This window comes from Gymnogyps californianus, chromosome 3 (assembly GCF_018139145.2).
Source record: "Gymnogyps californianus isolate 813 chromosome 3, ASM1813914v2, whole genome shotgun sequence".
Taxonomy (NCBI): Eukaryota; Metazoa; Chordata; class Aves; order Accipitriformes; family Cathartidae; genus Gymnogyps; species Gymnogyps californianus.
Window position 1 is genome coordinate 17,474,758 of NC_059473.1, and position 17,285 is coordinate 17,492,042.

The following is a 17,285-nucleotide window of genomic DNA, read 5'->3' on the forward strand; positions in this document are numbered from 1 at the left end:
TCCTCTCCTCATCTGCTCATACAATGTCACATCAGCTATTGCAAAGCTGTTTTGACAGTAACACCTGCACCTATGCTTACCAGTACTAGTGCTGGAAACCATCCCCAAATTTTCTATTTAAGTGCAGGGACAGGCGTGACTAACTACCAGCTCAGCCATTAAAAAAAAAAATTAAAGCAAAGCGAACTGCTCAAATAGCTGGTCAAAAATAGCTTTGCTCTCCCTACAGTTTACTTCTCCCCCAAGCCATCAGAGCAGATTTATATTGGCAGTCAGTGATTGCTGGCTTTAAACACAGCAATATATACATATGCTTATGTAACTTTTTCTATCCTTTCTTAAATTAAAAAACAAAGAGCTAGTGATAAAATTCATACAGTGAGACAAACCCCAATTCTGCTGCAACGCGAGTTGCACCGTTTTCCTTATAATGAGTAACTTTACCTCCTTGTTCAGTGCCTCTTTAGCCAGCTACATACTAGCTTACACCTCTCAGCCATGTATTAGTAATTTTAGCACTCGGTTCATGTTGCATGAAATATCCCTTTGCAAATCTTCAGTCAGCACAGTAGATCAAGAACATGCACATGCACACACACACACATGCAAGTTTTAGGTCACTATATTTATTCCTTTGATGAAATGGGGCAGTAAAGTCTGTTTTACAACACAGATATGGCCTGGGCATGCTCACAGTCTTCTCAAAAATATAGAGGGAAGAAAAACATATTAACTCATTAAACTGGCACTTAAAATCAAGTAGGCTTTGTGGCGTCAATGCGCTATTTGTTTGCACGCTATTATGTGTTAGCAGAGAATCCTTAGAATAATTAATACCCTACTTTAAAAAAAAAAATTATTTGCAAGCAATATACTTAGTTACAGTAAATAATATAGGCTAGTGCCACGTTTCTCTTAGTAGATGCATTACAAAAATCCACGTCTCATATTACCTTCTTAGTGCTTAGTTCACCACCTCGCACATCTACATGAACACATGAGCAGAAATTGAAATATTTTTTCTAGAAAGCTATAAAGGCCATTATTAGACTATTATCGTCTAATAAATAAGGGAAAGAAAAAAAAAAAATCACAGTTCCATAACTACTGCAGTTTTCAAAGTGTGTTCTCCAGTGGTCTAAACTAAACGCTGCATCAAGGATAATTTAAATATAGAAACAGCAGAGTATACAACAGGAAAAGTTATCTTAATGAAGTAATACTTAACTCCGTTGCAATGGCAATAATGAGACTGGTAACATCAAGGATCTTCAACTGATAATTTTTGCGCTGCCTTTCTGGAGATAGTCACTTTTCCTAGACAGCATCACCTCAACCCCAAGGATGTAATGTACTTTTTACCTACCCTTGCTTCGCTTGATGTCAGAATATTGTAACCTCTAATTCTGTCCAGTTTACTCTGGCCTGCTGCTGCATCAGCCTGAAGAAGAAACCAACATTGGCAGCCTTCCTACTGCAAAACCATCAAAAGCTCACCCTTCCCCTAGACAAAGATCAACCATGTCAGCTCCAAGGGGTACCCCACAGATGGGTTCATTAACAGACGTGTTAATGTCTGTCTCACCACTCAAGCACCCAAGGACCATGTGGTCCATAGGACCTCCTCACCTCTCAAGCACCGAAGAGCCACGTAGACCACAGGACCTCCTCACCTCTCAAGCACCCAAGGGCCATGTGGTCCATAGGACCTCCTCACCTCTCAAGCACCCAAGGGCCATGTGGTCCATAGGACCCTCTCTAACTATTCAGCTGAGACAGCACTGCTTTCTGCCTGTAGCAGCCTGGTGGGAAGGGACAGCAGTGCCCCTGGAGTGTATCTGAAAGCACACAAGCGGTCAGCTTAATTCACGTGCGCGTTCCAGAGCCCCTCTTCATTCATGCAGACCCTTAACGACATCCGAAATTCACCATTTCTTTTTCTGCATGTGTGCTCTGCTCGGCCCTAAGCAGATGGGACTGTGAGAACATAACTTCCAAGCTATCGTTTTCAAGATTATCACTTCCAATATTTGGGGTTTAATATTTTACATAAGGGTTGTGTGATTCACCAAAGCCGTCTCTGCTATAAGCTAGCAGGGGCTTGTGGACGGGGATGACTCAGCAGGAAATCCACAGTAAGAGCAAGGAGAGCAGACCGTGAGAAGATGAGAGCATAGAAGCTCTCCAACACAGACATCATGGTAAAAATGTATATGCTTGGACCCTCAGATTTCTTCCTAACGTTCCTCACTGCTACCGGCTAGAAAGGTTGATGCAAACAAGGTTAGAGGTAGCCACTAGGACTTCTCCACAGTGCTCCCACCCAAGCTGAATTAGCAGCACCGATGTGAAACAGGGAGGGAGGGGAGAGGGAAACCTAGCAGAAAGGCAAGGTTAAGAGCGCACATGAGCGTTGCAAGGCCACTTAGTGACATTTATCTTCCACTCCTTTATTCCCTTACTGTCACCCTCCCTGCCTCTTCAAGCTACTCCAGGAGCAGCAAAACCCTTGCAAGAAAACCATCTCCAAATGACACGCATCTCCTCAGCTGCTGAGACACGCTCCCTGTCCCTCTCCTTCCGCTCTCCTGGAGCCACTTCTTACCGAAGGAGGATGGCAGATGGCAACCATTTAACCGACCTCTCCGGCTGGTGCATTGAATGCCCAGAGACTCACTGCAATTCCCACGGGGACAGCCCCAGCCCCGCAAGCAGAGCCGGAAGGCAACCTCCAGCCGTGCAAGTGCAGAAATAAGGTGCTTTAAGCACACCTCTGAAAAATGTGCAACCGTTTATGCTCTGTACCATGCGCTTTGCCTTACCAGTAAGTATACAGTAACACAGCATGCTGCTGTTAATTAGTATTAACACTTGCAACTGAAAGCAGAGCATCATGCATCCAAACCCTAAGGAACTCAAGCATCGACCTCTTGTAAGCACCTTCAAAAGAAAAGCCAACCAAAACATCTACTCCTCAAATACAGAGTATCACACTGGAGGTGCGCATTATTTTGCATGGTAATTATAGACAGAGGACTATGATTCCAGGGTAAGAAGATTAAAAGGCTGCAAAGTCAACCAAGGTTGCTCAAACAAAAGTTAGGGCGCATCAGAAAAGAGGCAAGAGAGACAACCTTCTTGCCAGCAGTCTTGGCATCACTCAAAAGCACACATAAAAGCCAGGAGAGGACCTCCCTGCTAATAAATGCCAGTCCAGCACCCAAAGCCCAGTGAAGTCCTGCTCTTCCAGGCCACCCGTGACCCAAACAGCACAGCTCAGGTCCAAAGGGGCTGATTAAGGCTGCAGGTGTATTCAGGTAGCAGTCAGGTTCAGAGAAGCCCTAATAGATTGGTGGAGATTCAACGCTGCAAGACAACATAATATTTTTTGCAATCTTCTTCCAAACTCACTGAAGAGTTAAGTTTGGGAAAGGTTATGGAGACTGGAAGGTCCTCAGCCCAGCAGAGCACATCTGGGGTTAAAGCAGGTTTGCATGCCCCCATATACATCCCCAGCTACAACTTCATTTTGATGTAAGACCTTGAGCACCACTATGTTCTGCCACAAAAGTGAATGCTTTTATATGTGAGCATTTTATGAAGACAAAGCTGCTTTAACATAGGCCAACTGTTTAACAAAGCTGCAAGTCCTCGTGGGCATATCCTCAGGCAAACAGGGAAGCACGCCTTTTTTTGCAGCAGCCCTTCTCGAAGAAGTCTCAGCTCCAGCAGAGTCCAGGTCCAAGGGACAAAGCCGTAGCAGATACCTCCGTCCCACCAAAGGTAACCTTCTCCAAAACCAGCAGCGTTGCAGGTAAAAGTGCACAGACGTCGTTTTAGTACTATGGCCACCATGCCTGGACTCACTGACCTGGCAAGAAAGAATTCAGCCTTTTTGTTAAAAGATGCCACAGCCTTGTCCATGCCAAGTTAGCGTCTGAGCAGAGCTGCTGCTTAACCCTTCTTTACTCTCCAGTGGCATCAGATGAAAGGTGCCATTTGGCATCTGCACAACATCAGTGCCCCAGGTTAGGACAACCTTCTCCACAATTAAACATACCTATTTATTTCTGTAGGACCAGCTGAGCAACTAGGTCACCTCTGCTAGTCGTGGGAAGACCTGGAGCCTGCTAACAGTGCAGTAATTTCCCTCCAGATTTAAAAAATAAAAAATAAAATAAAAAAAAAATCTTACCATGCATTGTCTAAGTCTGAGGAGTAGAATACAATTTTAATCCAGGAGAAGAGATTTTTAGCCGTATCACACTTACGTTAATGAGAGCAGCTCTGCAACCACCCTCTCTGCAACAAGCTCAGGGCGTGCAGACTTACTTACAGAGCCGGAGCATTTGCATACTCGATACACAACTTTTGTACTAACATAAACAGTCTCTGTGAGAGTATTTTAAAAAGATGGGTATGTACTTTTGCATGCAAGCAACTATACCAATAGCAAACTCTTCTATTGATTTTTCATATTCCCCTGCATTTATGGGAAGCGTACCGACACCAGGGCTTGTCCTGACTTAAATACCTCAATGTATGTATTGCGTTGTTAAAACAGCCCAAGAATTACACAAATAAATGACTGTCGCTGCTCACCTACACAAGTTTGGGATAAACTTCCAAGCCAGCACACACACAGCACAGGACCAGCTACAAGTTTTTACATGTCAGAGGGAACAGCAACAAAAAAAAAAATCTTGGCACAGCTAGTGAAAACCCATTGATAAAAAGCACTACATCCGCTTGACTGGGAGCGTTAAAAGCATGACACCAGACCATTTTTCCCCCCATTAATTTAACCTTCACCCCCACTCATCTCCTTTGTCTCGGGCTGCCCTGCCCCATCCCCTGCCCACCTCACAGGAGCGGCTCGGCAGGCTGGAGGTCAGCTGAAATCCCCCCTCGGCCCTGCGCAAGGCCTATATTTGATTACAACACTATATGATGTCACGTATCCAAGACAACTAAAGGCATTACGGTCTCCCGAGGACAAAACCGCCTCTCGGCCATAGATTTCGGCAAGCCGGGACCCGTTGTCTGCAGAGGAGAAGAGCGGGCAGCTGCACCCCCCGGTGACAAAAGGCACCCAGAGATGCTCCCCTGGGGCAGCACCCACAGCAGGCAGGGCCCTTCCCGCTCCTCTTGGCTTGCAAAGGGGGGGGGGGGGGGGGAATTAAAAAGAATTGTTTAAAAACCCATTAAAAAGGCGGTTATTGCCTTCTCGAAGCCAGCTTGGGAAAAAAAAAAAACAAAACAACTGAAGGACTGGACAAGCCATAAGCTCAGGGTTTTCTTTTTAACCTTGGCATTGGTGGGCTCAAAGGAGAAGAAAGGTTTTCCAGGTATTTGCTGAAATACTTCCAAGCCTCTCTCATTTTAATGCCCCTTTAATGTCAATATTCTCCCGCACCCTGTGATATAATTAAAGGCAGGGGGAAAAAAAACCAACCAAACAAAAAAAAAAAGGGTAATGAAAACCAATGAAAAGGTCCAATATTAGGAAAAGTTAAGAAATGCTGCAAAATTTAGAAAGAGGAGGGATTAAACCCTTATCATAGCCCGGGGAAGGGCAGGGAGTGAGAGAAAGAGATTTCATCTGACATCTAACTTGTATGAAAAAAGTTTTCTTTTTTTTATTAAGTACACATATACACACACAAGAGGGTTTGCGATTGAAATAACTATCTGAAACGAAAATGGTGCATAAACTCAGACATGCCCAGACCCCAATCCAGACCCTGTGCACAGCCCAGAGCCTCTGGGCCATTTATTACAGTGCTGCCTGCAGAGACTTTGCAATCGTGAAGCCTTTCCAAAGGCTGCAGTCACTGTTGGACCCAGTTCCCTCTGCCTCAGATTTAAAACATGCACATGAAAACAGTCTAACAGAGAAATTGGGAAGTGAAAAAAAAAAAAAAAAACAAACCAGCAGTGAAATCTAAACTATTAAGAAAAACCCTTGGTGTCACAGAAAGGGGGGGGGGGGAAAAGTGCTTTTAAGAAAAATGCTTTACTGCCAATAGTAGCTTTTCAAAAGATGCCTTCGGGTCATGTTCCTTAAATTCAGTACATTGCTTGCTAAATGGACTAAAATGCAAAAAAATGTAAGCCATTGATATGTTCACAAGTGAGCCATTTGAGCAAATGCCTTGCAAAATAATTCTGATGCTAATTCCCTTTCCAGGGTAACCCTTCCACATGTTTCTCTACCATCTTCTTGAAACAGAAGTGAATATAGCTGCATTTCAGCTGGTGTCAGTACCAATTTACCAACACTAGAAAACATAATGCTATATTTTCCATCCAGCTTTTCTGCCTTCTTCAGCCTTAAAATACCAGAACTCCCGATTTTCAGCTGAAAACCAACAATTTGAAGCTTCGCCCCAAGTGACCCTCCTGCAAGATTTAATTTAAAAGCATAACTGGAGCCATAACACAAAGCCACCACCACATTACCAGTACAACTTTGTGATCGCGAAGCTTTCACCGACTGCTGTTTCCCAGCTCCTGCTCCCAAAGCGCAAGTTTTCTGCCAGAGCGACGGGCACAGCAAAGCGATGCTCTTCACCGTGCTCACCTCCCTGACCAATTTGCTCTTAATTTTACTCTGCAGCTGTTGAACTTGGCTTTCTGTCTCAAAATTACTTTATATCAGAATAATCCCTCTGCTCATAATGGTTGTGGCATAAAATTATCTTTTCTTCTATACAGTGACCCCACACTGGAACAACTGGACCAAGCAGGTTTCTCGTGTAGAAAACCGGCCCAGTTTAATCATACAGGGTCTGTATGCTGAGGTACACCTTCAGATGGAAGGCTACAGAAGATACAAGTTTCTCTAAACACAGAAGAAAGGCAACCGTGCTAGCAAAACCAGACCGTCAAAGTACAAGATGCCATCTGACGCTTCTCATATGGCACGGTCAAAGGCCCAAAAGCATACTAGCTCATACTTTTGACTACTCAACATCCCTAAACCAAACCAAACTGGCTGTTAACCGGTCTGGTGATGGTCCTCACAGACCAGAGGATGAGGGATGAGTGATTGCTGCTGCTGCTTGGCAGCAAGCTTCCCAGCTCCCACGCACTCAGCTCTACTTTGTGCAAGTTTTCCAGTCACTGAGCTCTCTCCACATCCAGTAATTAGCTTTCAGGTGACCATATACCTGCCCCAAATCTAAGCGCAATGCAATCCAGTGAGAGTGTTAAAAAGGAAGCAAGCAGGGGACTGCACGTGAACCGGGAAACTAAAAGTAGCTACAAACTGCAAGATAGGAATGCACTGAAAATAACCTGAGGGAAGAAACAAAGCCTGAGAGAAGAAACAAAGATAAGCTGCTGTAGGAGATGGATCCAGTCACACATCACGAAGTCCACAATAAAAACGCGATGGCAATTCGTACAACGCACACTGGTGGAACACCCAGATGCATAAGCAAAATAACACGAGGATCGAGCAGCATCACCTGCATACCACCCATCCAGGACTTAATAGATGGAAAATGCGGTCACGCCGATAAAGTCAAAGGTACCCAATGATGCCGTTCAAAGGCACATCGAGGCGTACGGGTCTGTGGCTGTAATGCAGAGACCAGGTTTGTCACTGGCCAGAGAGGAAGGCCAGCACACAGCCGTAAGCGCCGCAGCTGGAGGCTGTAGACCTGATCTCAGCCCAGCCCTGCCTTTCAAACCCGCCCCATTAGCAAGTTCAGAGAAGCGGCGTCAGCCACCTTAGACCACAACTGCCATCCTGCAAGGCAGCCAACGTACACGGGTACCGCTGACCTGAGTCAATTGTGCTAGGATTTTCTGCCAGGCGGAACTGGGTGAAAACATTGCCAACCTATAATCTAATCCTTACAGAGGGTGCAGAAGGGCAGGGGTGGGGGGTGATTTCTGTAGCAGCAGTAGCCAATTTAAAGGAGTCCCTAACATACCCTAACCTTTCAGGAAAAAAGTAGGGAGCTCTAAGTCTAGTTTGAACATAACAGAAAAAAATCCGAACACACTAGAGGCGGGGGGGGGGGAAGTCAAAATCCACATCGTTGACTTTTGGTATAAATCTTATCTGCACAAATTCCAGGCTTCTCTTAAAATGGTCCTGGTATGCGAGCAACCGTTCAATAACACGGGTATTTCTACCCCAGACACAACAGCTAGTCTTCCCGGTTGCCAACAGCGCAGACCTCCGGGCACTCGGCACTGAGGAGCACCCAGCAGCGCTCTCCAAAAGTGAATGCGAACCAACCCTCGTGCTTCCGCAGCCGTAACGTTTTACAGGGAGGAAGCAGAGTACCAGGGGTCATAAAGACGCTGGCTGGCATCAGCCAGCACTTCTTCCGTACGACATAATTTATTACCGAAGCATGGGCGAGCTGTCTCCTGCTTGCTGACTTAAATTGTATTTTGCACATACCCCGGAGCATCGCTGTGTGCTTTTACCCAGCATGGTGGGGATGGGATGTAAAGTTCATCATCACACAGCATGCACTAAGTCAGAAGGCACGTGTAATATGACGGGGAACAAATAAACACGTATCACACATAAAGGTCCAGCCAGGAAGAAAGTGAAGCAGCATCTCAGGGTTTTCTTGTTTTACTTGTGGGTGTCTTCTCTGGGAGCCAAGAAAGCTGCTGGATCTGGGAAGAGACACACCACATGCACCGAAAGCGACCCTCTCAGCCGCTGCGCTGGGATGTGGACGGGGTTTGCAGCCTGCAAGCGCGCACTTGTCGAGAGGCGAAGCCGCGTGCTGACGTGAGTCACCGAGTGCTGCTGCTGACAGCAGCGTCTCGGCGCAGGAAGTTGCCCAACACCATTTCAGTTGTCGAGCGGCGAGGCACACGCGCTAGCATGAAGCACTCGCTGCCTCCATCTACTTCCCTCAAAAAAGTTACAATCAATGCAGTGACATCCTATATGCAAGCTTATACACAATACACCTCATTAATGGGAGGGGGAGGAAGAGCAACAGCCATAAAAAGAAACCTCAAGGAGCCAAATGGAATAAAACAGACAGAATTTACACCTGTGCTAAAAGGTAGCGAGTATGCATCCGTACAGCTGACAGCCTTTACTTACAGGGACTAAAGGCTGTTTTTCATTGATTTACAGCCAGGAAAGGAAAGCTGTATTTCACGCAGCTCGTTTTGCACCATGGTGGTGCAGTAAGACTAGCTCGTTGAAGAGTTGCACAGCAGTGGTGGCTGTGGATACACGGTCACTCCTCCCAACACCCCTACTTTCTATCACCCCACTGGCTATAATCCCGCTGCCCGACTCGTTCTGATAAGGTAACATGAACCTGCATTTGGAAAAAGTCTTCTGAGTGCCTGGGGTATTTCCTCTCATAAATACCGGCTCCTTTTAACCCCAACAACAAGTAGCCAAGGAGCGATGACGGGGGAGGAAGGTGGAATTACAACCCCAGTGAAACCAGTATAAAAACTTCTGCTGTTCTTATGGAACCAAAATTTCCACACAAGAACTGCATCGCTTTCTCACCGGTTTAAACTAAATCCATACACAGCATCTTCAGGTGCCAAACTGTCTCATGCACTGAAAGAGTTTGCCTTTGCCTAATGTGTCAGGTTTTCAAGTCTACTGCATTGAGCGGGCAGAGCCTGTGGTTAATAAAGATGGTAAAAATCAGCTTGACATGCCCCTAAGCCTCTGTCTTCTTTCCCAGGCACTACACTCACTTGCCAGGCAGTCCTTTTTCTCGTTCGATGGGACCATTACACATCCCTGTATCTGCTCCATTACTTACTGGACCGGCATGTCCTGAAACTGAGATAGTTGCTGGCAATGCTGGCACCTTCCATCCCGAGCTCCCCAGGGGACACGGGAAGGCTCCTCAAGCAGAAAACCTGTGGCGGTTGGAGGTGCTGAGGCAGCATACTCCTTGGTTGGTGTCCCTTTTGGATAAAAAAAAAAAAATCTTACTTCTGGGCTGAGCAATCCCTGCGGAGCTCCTTCAGCACAGCCTCGGCGGCAGCACCCAAAGGGGATCACAACTTCATCCTCTGGTCAAGACGCTGCCAACAAAGATGTCAACCGAGTTTTATTCCAGCAAGGTCCCCAAGAGCAGTCAGGGCCACATGCCTGAAGCGATACAGGGTCGGTGCCTCCAGCTCTTTCCAGCCCCCTGCTCCCCAGGGCAGCGCTGCAGCTACAGCCAACACAGCATCTCCAGAATGCTCTGCAAGCGTAAACACCATGTACAGCAGCACTGCTCAGTTTATGGGCGCATTTAAAAAAAAAAAAAAGACTAAGAGCACAGAAAAGTCCTATACATGTTTTAGGCAACTCAAACATACAAAGTGAGAATTACCATCTCTTCCCTATTTCTGCGAAACTCAAGTCATGTAGCTGGACACAAGTGAGCCCCCAGCAGAAGCCGAAACGCTGCGGCAGCACGCGGCCAAGCTCAAAAAATAACATACCCTGGCACTCAGCTAAGTTCATTAGCTCAAGCTCTGTGCCGTGTTAATTGCTACTATATAGCTTTCAGTTCAGAGCTGATGTGTCCAACTACCTTCTGCAGAGCTTGGGAAATGTGAGTTGGCACCTGCCAAAAAAAAAAAAAACCAACTGCAAACTAGTTCAAGTTTTCTGACATAAGATAATGCCAGCTTAATTTTTCTTGCACAGATGTAGCATCACATCAGACTTCTAAGAGGGAAAAAAGACCCCAAACCAAGAAACACAACAGGATTCACGTGTCAATATATTACAACCCAACCGTTACCAAAGTCCATGTAAATGCAAGTCCACCAGTAACAAGATTTGGAGTGTGTGTATATATACATATATATATGTAGTATATTATATATAAAATTATCTTGATTTCACAGGTTAGCCACAAACCTAATCAAGTTACCTTCACAGCATTCAGGTCCAACATAATTCAGCATTTTTAACTTTACATTTTGCATATAATGTCCATCCCTACGCAGGCACCAAGGTGGGGAGGTGAGTTTATTGGGCCCCGCTCAAGGTTACTCCTTATTTTCTGGTTTTACTCTTTGTCCTCTTTACTCTTTGTTTGGGCCTTGTCAGAATCCAAATCTTTACGAACAAAAGCCAGTTTCCGCTCCCGTACAAACCGGGAGAGCAGGAATATTTATGTGTCTGAGCAGGAGCAAGCCAGGCGGGCAATAGGATGCTGCTCCTCAGCCACCACCGTGCTTCACTGCCCAACTCCACCAAAAACCCCCGAAAAAGCCGGAAAACTCCGAAGGGCCACGTGCAGATCCCAGCCTTGCCTCGAGCACCTCATGAGCTGTTTCCAGTGTTCTACCCCAAAATGCGGGACCCCCCCGTAACGCGTCTCCCGCTCCCCCTCCATCTCTGCAAACCACAGACCCCTTCGCCCACCCGTGGGGGCTTCCTACCGATTTTGGGGACAACGGGGCGCACCGGAATAACGCCAAAAGGGTGTTTATTTAGTTAAATAAACCGCTTGAGGGTTTTACCGCGGTGACCCGGAGGCGAGGGGCACGGCGGGGCCGCGCTGCCGGGTCCCTGCCCCGGGCGGACCCCGTCTCCCCTCACCCCAGTTGGAAGCGCGTAAGCAGCGCGGGCCTGCGCTGCCGTGGGAGGTCATCCGCGTAAAACCCGCGGACGGACAGACGGAAGCTCCGCGGAGCCGCGCCGGGAGGAGGAGCTGCGGGGGGGGGGTGGGGAGCGTGTGGCCCTGCTCCCGGCACGGCCGCCGCGTGGGGGGGGGGTCCCCACGCACCGTGCGCACCCCCCTCCCCACGCATCGTCATCGAGACCGGTTGAAGAGGAAGCGCCGCCGCCGCGCGCTGTCCCCACGCGGGGGAGGGGGGGGTCGCTTCTCCGCCTCCACGCGTGGAGCGCAGCATCCCCGAGGGGGGCACCAGCCGCCACCCCCCTCCCCCCAGCACCAGCGCGACCCGCCGCCCCGCTCCCCGCGCTTTCCCGTTCCCCCGTGAAACCCTTCCAGAGCGTTAAAAACAAAACACACACACACACAAAAAAAACCCCAAAAGCCCCAACCCCCAAAAAACCCGAAAAGCCCAACAACTAAAGCAAAAAAATAGGGGGGAAAAGCAACAAAAACAGGCTTGGGAGGGGGGGGGGAAGCGCCGGCTCCACTCACCGTGGTCATGAAGCCGTGCGGCCGGCAGCGCGGACACAATATGGCAGCGGGGGGATGTGTCAGGGAGCAGCTGCTCCCTGCGCAGCGGCGGCGGCGGCGGCGGCACCGCCCTCCCCGCCTTCCCATGGCAACCGGGAACAACCTCCCCCCCCCCCCCCCCCCCCGCCTCCTGCCTCCTCCGTCGCCGGTACCGCCTCCCCGCACCGCCCCGTCGGGCCCCGGGGTGGCGGCACCGCCGCCACCCCGGGGCCCGACGGGGCGGTGCGGGCTGCGAGCGGCTTCCAGGCTCCGCATCCCACCCCGAAGCATCCTCTCCGGCTGGGAAAAGTTTCCATTTCCCCCAAAACACACACACCACACACCCCCCCCCCCCCCCCCCCAATTTAAAACGAAAACCTTCCTTTTAGTTTCACTTCCCTTTCCTCTCCCCTCGCACATCCACAATCACCCATGCGCTGGTGTGTTTCGCCTACTTCCCCCCCCCCCCCTTTTTTCCACATTTTTCTCATTTCTCCCATGACATTAAACCTTCTTTTTTTTCTTTTTTTTTTTTTTTTTTGTCCTCTTAACAAAGATGAAGCCGCCGCCGTGTTTGCTCTGCCTTGTAGCACATTGTCCTCCACTCGTGCCTTCGACTTTAAGCTTTTCAGGGCAAGAACTTCGCTGTTTGCTTAGCAGGGTTTTACAGTCCTGTGTACACTTGCAGTTTTACAACATAATAAAGAGGACCTCGGGAAGTCGGTCGCAGGGAGAAATTTTGTTTTGCGGCCAATCTGCCGCTGCAAAAAAGTTTATTCGCCCTTCCAAGGTTTCCTTGCCTTCTGAAGGACACTTGGCTTTCGCCTGCCTCGTGATGCATTGCAGTAATTTTACGTGTAAGGGAGGACGGGAATGTGTTTCAAGGAAATTCCCCCACTCCACATTAGCAGGAACCAGTTGTTGGGTTTTTTTAAATTTGAAATAATTTCAGAGAACAATCTCTTGGGTTTTTTAAGAGTGAAGATGAATCAGGCCCAGGGTTATAGCAGGCAGAATATTCTCCCAAGGGCAGAGGATCGAATCCAGCGGCAAGGAGGCTCAGCCCAGCACGTACAGACTCCTTCTTCTGCGCCATGAAGCATGACCGGCTTCAGAAACAGAGTCCATCCGCACACTTTTGACCAAAATAAATTGTTCTCAGCAACTTTCATTTTGCTCCTACCTAATTTCCACTGATTGAATACATCACGATTCAGCCAACCTTTTCTTTTCCTTTTTACAGCTTCAGAAGTTCTCCAGGCCCTTCCTACCCTCTTGGCGGACAACGGAAGTGCACTTGTATTAATTACGTATTACTAAAGCCATCTAGTGCAGAAAGCACCCTCCGTTCCTAAACCATTAAAAACAGACCTAGCGCTGCTGGTACCAGCAACGCTTTGCCTGTAACAGGCTATTTTGCCTAAATTCCCCTCCCTCCGCCTCCCAGAAAGCGTGCATGCAGCTTGCCTTGATAGCTACCACACCTCAGCTGCTTCAGAGGGAGGGAGAAGCGGGGGCCCAAGCTGAGCGTTGTTTGCCTTTTGGAATCAGGGTGTGTTGCTTTGCCTTTTGCCCCGCTGGGCAGCGACCTGAGAGAGAGACGTTTGAATCCAGGATCCCTTCGGCTTCAATTTATTACGTGAAAGGTTTGGTGTAGGCCACCGAGGGTGGTATCTCTTCTCACCCCTTGATTGCATTTACACTGTGGCCTTTAAAGCAGAGCTGCTCACGGATTTTCCTATTTACCCTTTAAAAACGCAAGCTGAGTTCAGCAGGAATGTACGCCCTCTCACCCTTTATATTTTAGTGGAAGAAAAAAAAACCAAACCAAACAAAACCTGAAAAGATAAAAGCTGAAAGTGCCCCGAAGTCGCCACCCCCTCACGGAAACAAAAAATAAAACTTGGCCTTTGAACGGGCATTTTATTTAAACTAGGGTGTAGCAAATGAAATAAAATGTTTCTACACCTCCTGAAAAATGTTGTCACCTTTATCTTCCTCCATCCTCTCTACTCCTCAACAGGCCCACGGCAGGTTTTTTTGGCTTTAAACCATATTATGTTGTTAAAAATCCAGCAACTCTGTATCAATAAAGGCAGTAACCAAGATTTGAAGCTTTCTGGAGTGCCTTCTGCATCAGGCCCTTACCTCCAACACCAACCAGAGTCACCTTCGCTCTTCTGCTGCCTGTGAAATGACCAGTGGCTGCAGCAGTGGATTGGGGAGGGGTCAAAGGAGGCCAAAGAAAGCCCAGCACAATCCCTAGAAAGGCTTCAGCTTTCCGCCTCATATCATACTCATCTCCATAACGCACCATAGGCAGCATTACATCTTCTAGAGGTGCATGTGCAGTTGCAGTTCTGCAGCAGCTCGTCCGTGCAGTGTTGGAGGACCCGGAGCTGACCCAGCTCAGCTGGGGCGCAGAGCATTTTGAGTGGACATTGCCAGGTCAGGTACCAGGCACCTGTGGCACACGCCGCAGATACGTGATTCAGCATCCCTAGCATTACAGCGACGGTGGGGAGTCACTCCACAAGGGCGTTCGCTTTCCCACCAGCCACAGCCCTCAGGAGCAGCCCTACAAAAACCAGTGCGTTCCTGCCGGAGCACTGTTGGCAGCCCGGGGCGACGCTTCATTTCCACCCCGTCTGCAGCAGCGGCCCAGACCTGTGCCTGCAGCTCACGCAGGAGCTAGGGCACGCCAGGGCTCCAGGCTCTCCTGGTCCCCACCAAACACACGGCCAGAGAGAAGGGTACACACCCTTCATGAACAGGCAGGGACAGTCCTCCACCGCAGGCCTTTTTGGGTCATCATGGGGGCACTCACACCTCTGCTGATGTTTGCTTGCTCTGCCTGTCCCTGCCTGTACTGACTCCTGATTAGCGACCTCAGCCAGCATCAGGATGCCTTCGCTTAGTGCCCAGGCAGCTGCCGGATGATCGAGGAACCTGTGCTTGTCTCCGCTCGGTATCCGTGCCAAGTTTGATCCCTGCTTCCTTACCATCATCCAGTTTGCCTGCTAAATCCTGCACGCAATTTGTGAGAGCAAGAGGGAGCAGGTGGTAGAGGGCTGGGAGCAATGGCATCAGATGGAGCCAAGGCCACCGGTGTTGTCCTGCTACACGTTTGGTCACCCTTGAGAAGCTGGAGAGCCATGGCGTGGAGGATGCCCTGCCAGGCTGCTTTGTGCAAAATCCCTGAAAGCTCCAAATTTCGGATTGAAGACATTAAACCATACTTTCCTGCAATTTAACCTGTCCCACAATGGAGGCCCGCAGCTGCTGGCAGTCCAAGCCCACACACCGCCTTGGTCTCCCTCTTGCTCTGTCTCAGCTTTCTACTGCACGCAGGACAAGCACCAGAGCTGCTGAAGGAAACTTACAGCAAAATGGCAACCAAGCAAAGCAGAACTCATCCAATAAATATGACAAGGACATGGTGCTATTTCCCAACATAGACCTTTAAAATAGGTGGGACAGATGTTAGCCATGGTGCTACACTACAGGTCTCTGCACGGCTCCCCAGGATGTCCATGCAGCACCTCCTGCAGTCCCCCAACACAGGAGGTGTGGGGAAGACAGGCTGCAGAGGCAGAGGCAAGTGCTGAGGAGGTGGCAGGAGGTGCTCTCCACCCTACCCTTGTCACCTCGTGCTCAGAGCCAAGACGGACTCAGCAGAGGCTGCTGGTGCCTCCTGGCCTGGCTCCAGGGCTGTCCTTGAAGGTACTGCCCACTCAAGGACACGCCGTGCCTGCTTTGCCAAGGCCGCTCTCATCACTGCAGCTCTCCTTCCCAGCTCCTGCATGGTTTCTGCCAGAGGCTGGCTCTCCTCTCCCCTTCAGGGCACAGTCACAGCTCTGCTTGTCTTGCGCTTACCACAGGTGGTAAAATGCAAGCCAAAAAAAAAAAAAAAAGAAGCAGTTTGGGAGTTTTTTCCTGCTTTGGGCAGAAAATAGGCCCTTCTACCTCTCCCATGTCAGGGTCAAAATCCTCAGACCTTCTCTCTTATTTCAGTCATCTGAGGTGTTGATAGTAGATGGCATTTATACGTGCATCGTGGGATAAGTCTTTCCCCAGGCAGAGAGGACAGTCATCCAGACCTGGTATGTGGAGGACAAACCCACTGGGAAGATGAAACCTGCCTCCCAGCAGTTGCAATCTGCCTCTCCTGAGAGGAGAGGGCACAGCAGGGACTCTCTGAGGGCCGTATCAGCCGGACCTGACCCGTGCCACCCAGCGCCATGAAAGCACCTCCTCACCCAAGCCAGTCACCCATCCTGTCATCTAAAGTACAAGGTGCGGCCTAAGAGCACGGACAGCTGGGAAGGGCAAGAAAGGAACTGCTAAAAAGCAGAAGGGCAAGCGCTGGGGGTCCAGTGGCATGGATGTGTGATACGAGAGCCTGCGAGCCCCAGTGACTGTGCTGGGATTTCTGCCACGTGTGTGAATGGTCATCCGGGCTTCACGGTGCCTCAGCACTTTGCATCATGAAACCACAGGCACTTTGATTCCAGTGACTTACAACCGGTGTATTACCCTGCAGAAAGCTGGCATAAGAAGAGTTTGTCAGGTTAATCCACCCAGGAACAGCGTTGTCTCCTCCAGAGGAGCAAAACAGGGTGCTGTTTGCAGGCTCTGGCTAACCTTTGTTTCTGCCCAGGGATGCCGTGAGAGAAATACTGGTCCAGCAGTGGTTGGACACCTCCTTCTTCTAGGACTTCTTGTTGCAAGCGGCATCTCCAATTTGCATTGGCAGCTTGTTTGAAGTAATAACTTCAAAGGGACTTCCTATTTCTCCAGGTTGGTGTGTCTGCCTACTCAGCTCCCACACCGTAACTTCCTGCTTGCGGTTTCTGTCTGGGAACGTCTCCCACTTTGCTCTCTCCTACCACCGGCCTAGTCTAGCATTTGATCTCTTCCCTCACCCTAGGCAAAGCCACGAGGGATACTGTGCAGTGCGTGACTTGTAGCATTTCTTCTCCCACCATCCTACTGCCTGCCACATTTGCTCTCTCTCTCATCTCTTGCTACGTCCTAAATGGGACTTGGTGCAGAAGTTCTTGTTCGGATCTGGTTGTAGCTATATACAGACACGTCCGAAGTCCCTCATTTTGGGGACTGAATATGCTCTCT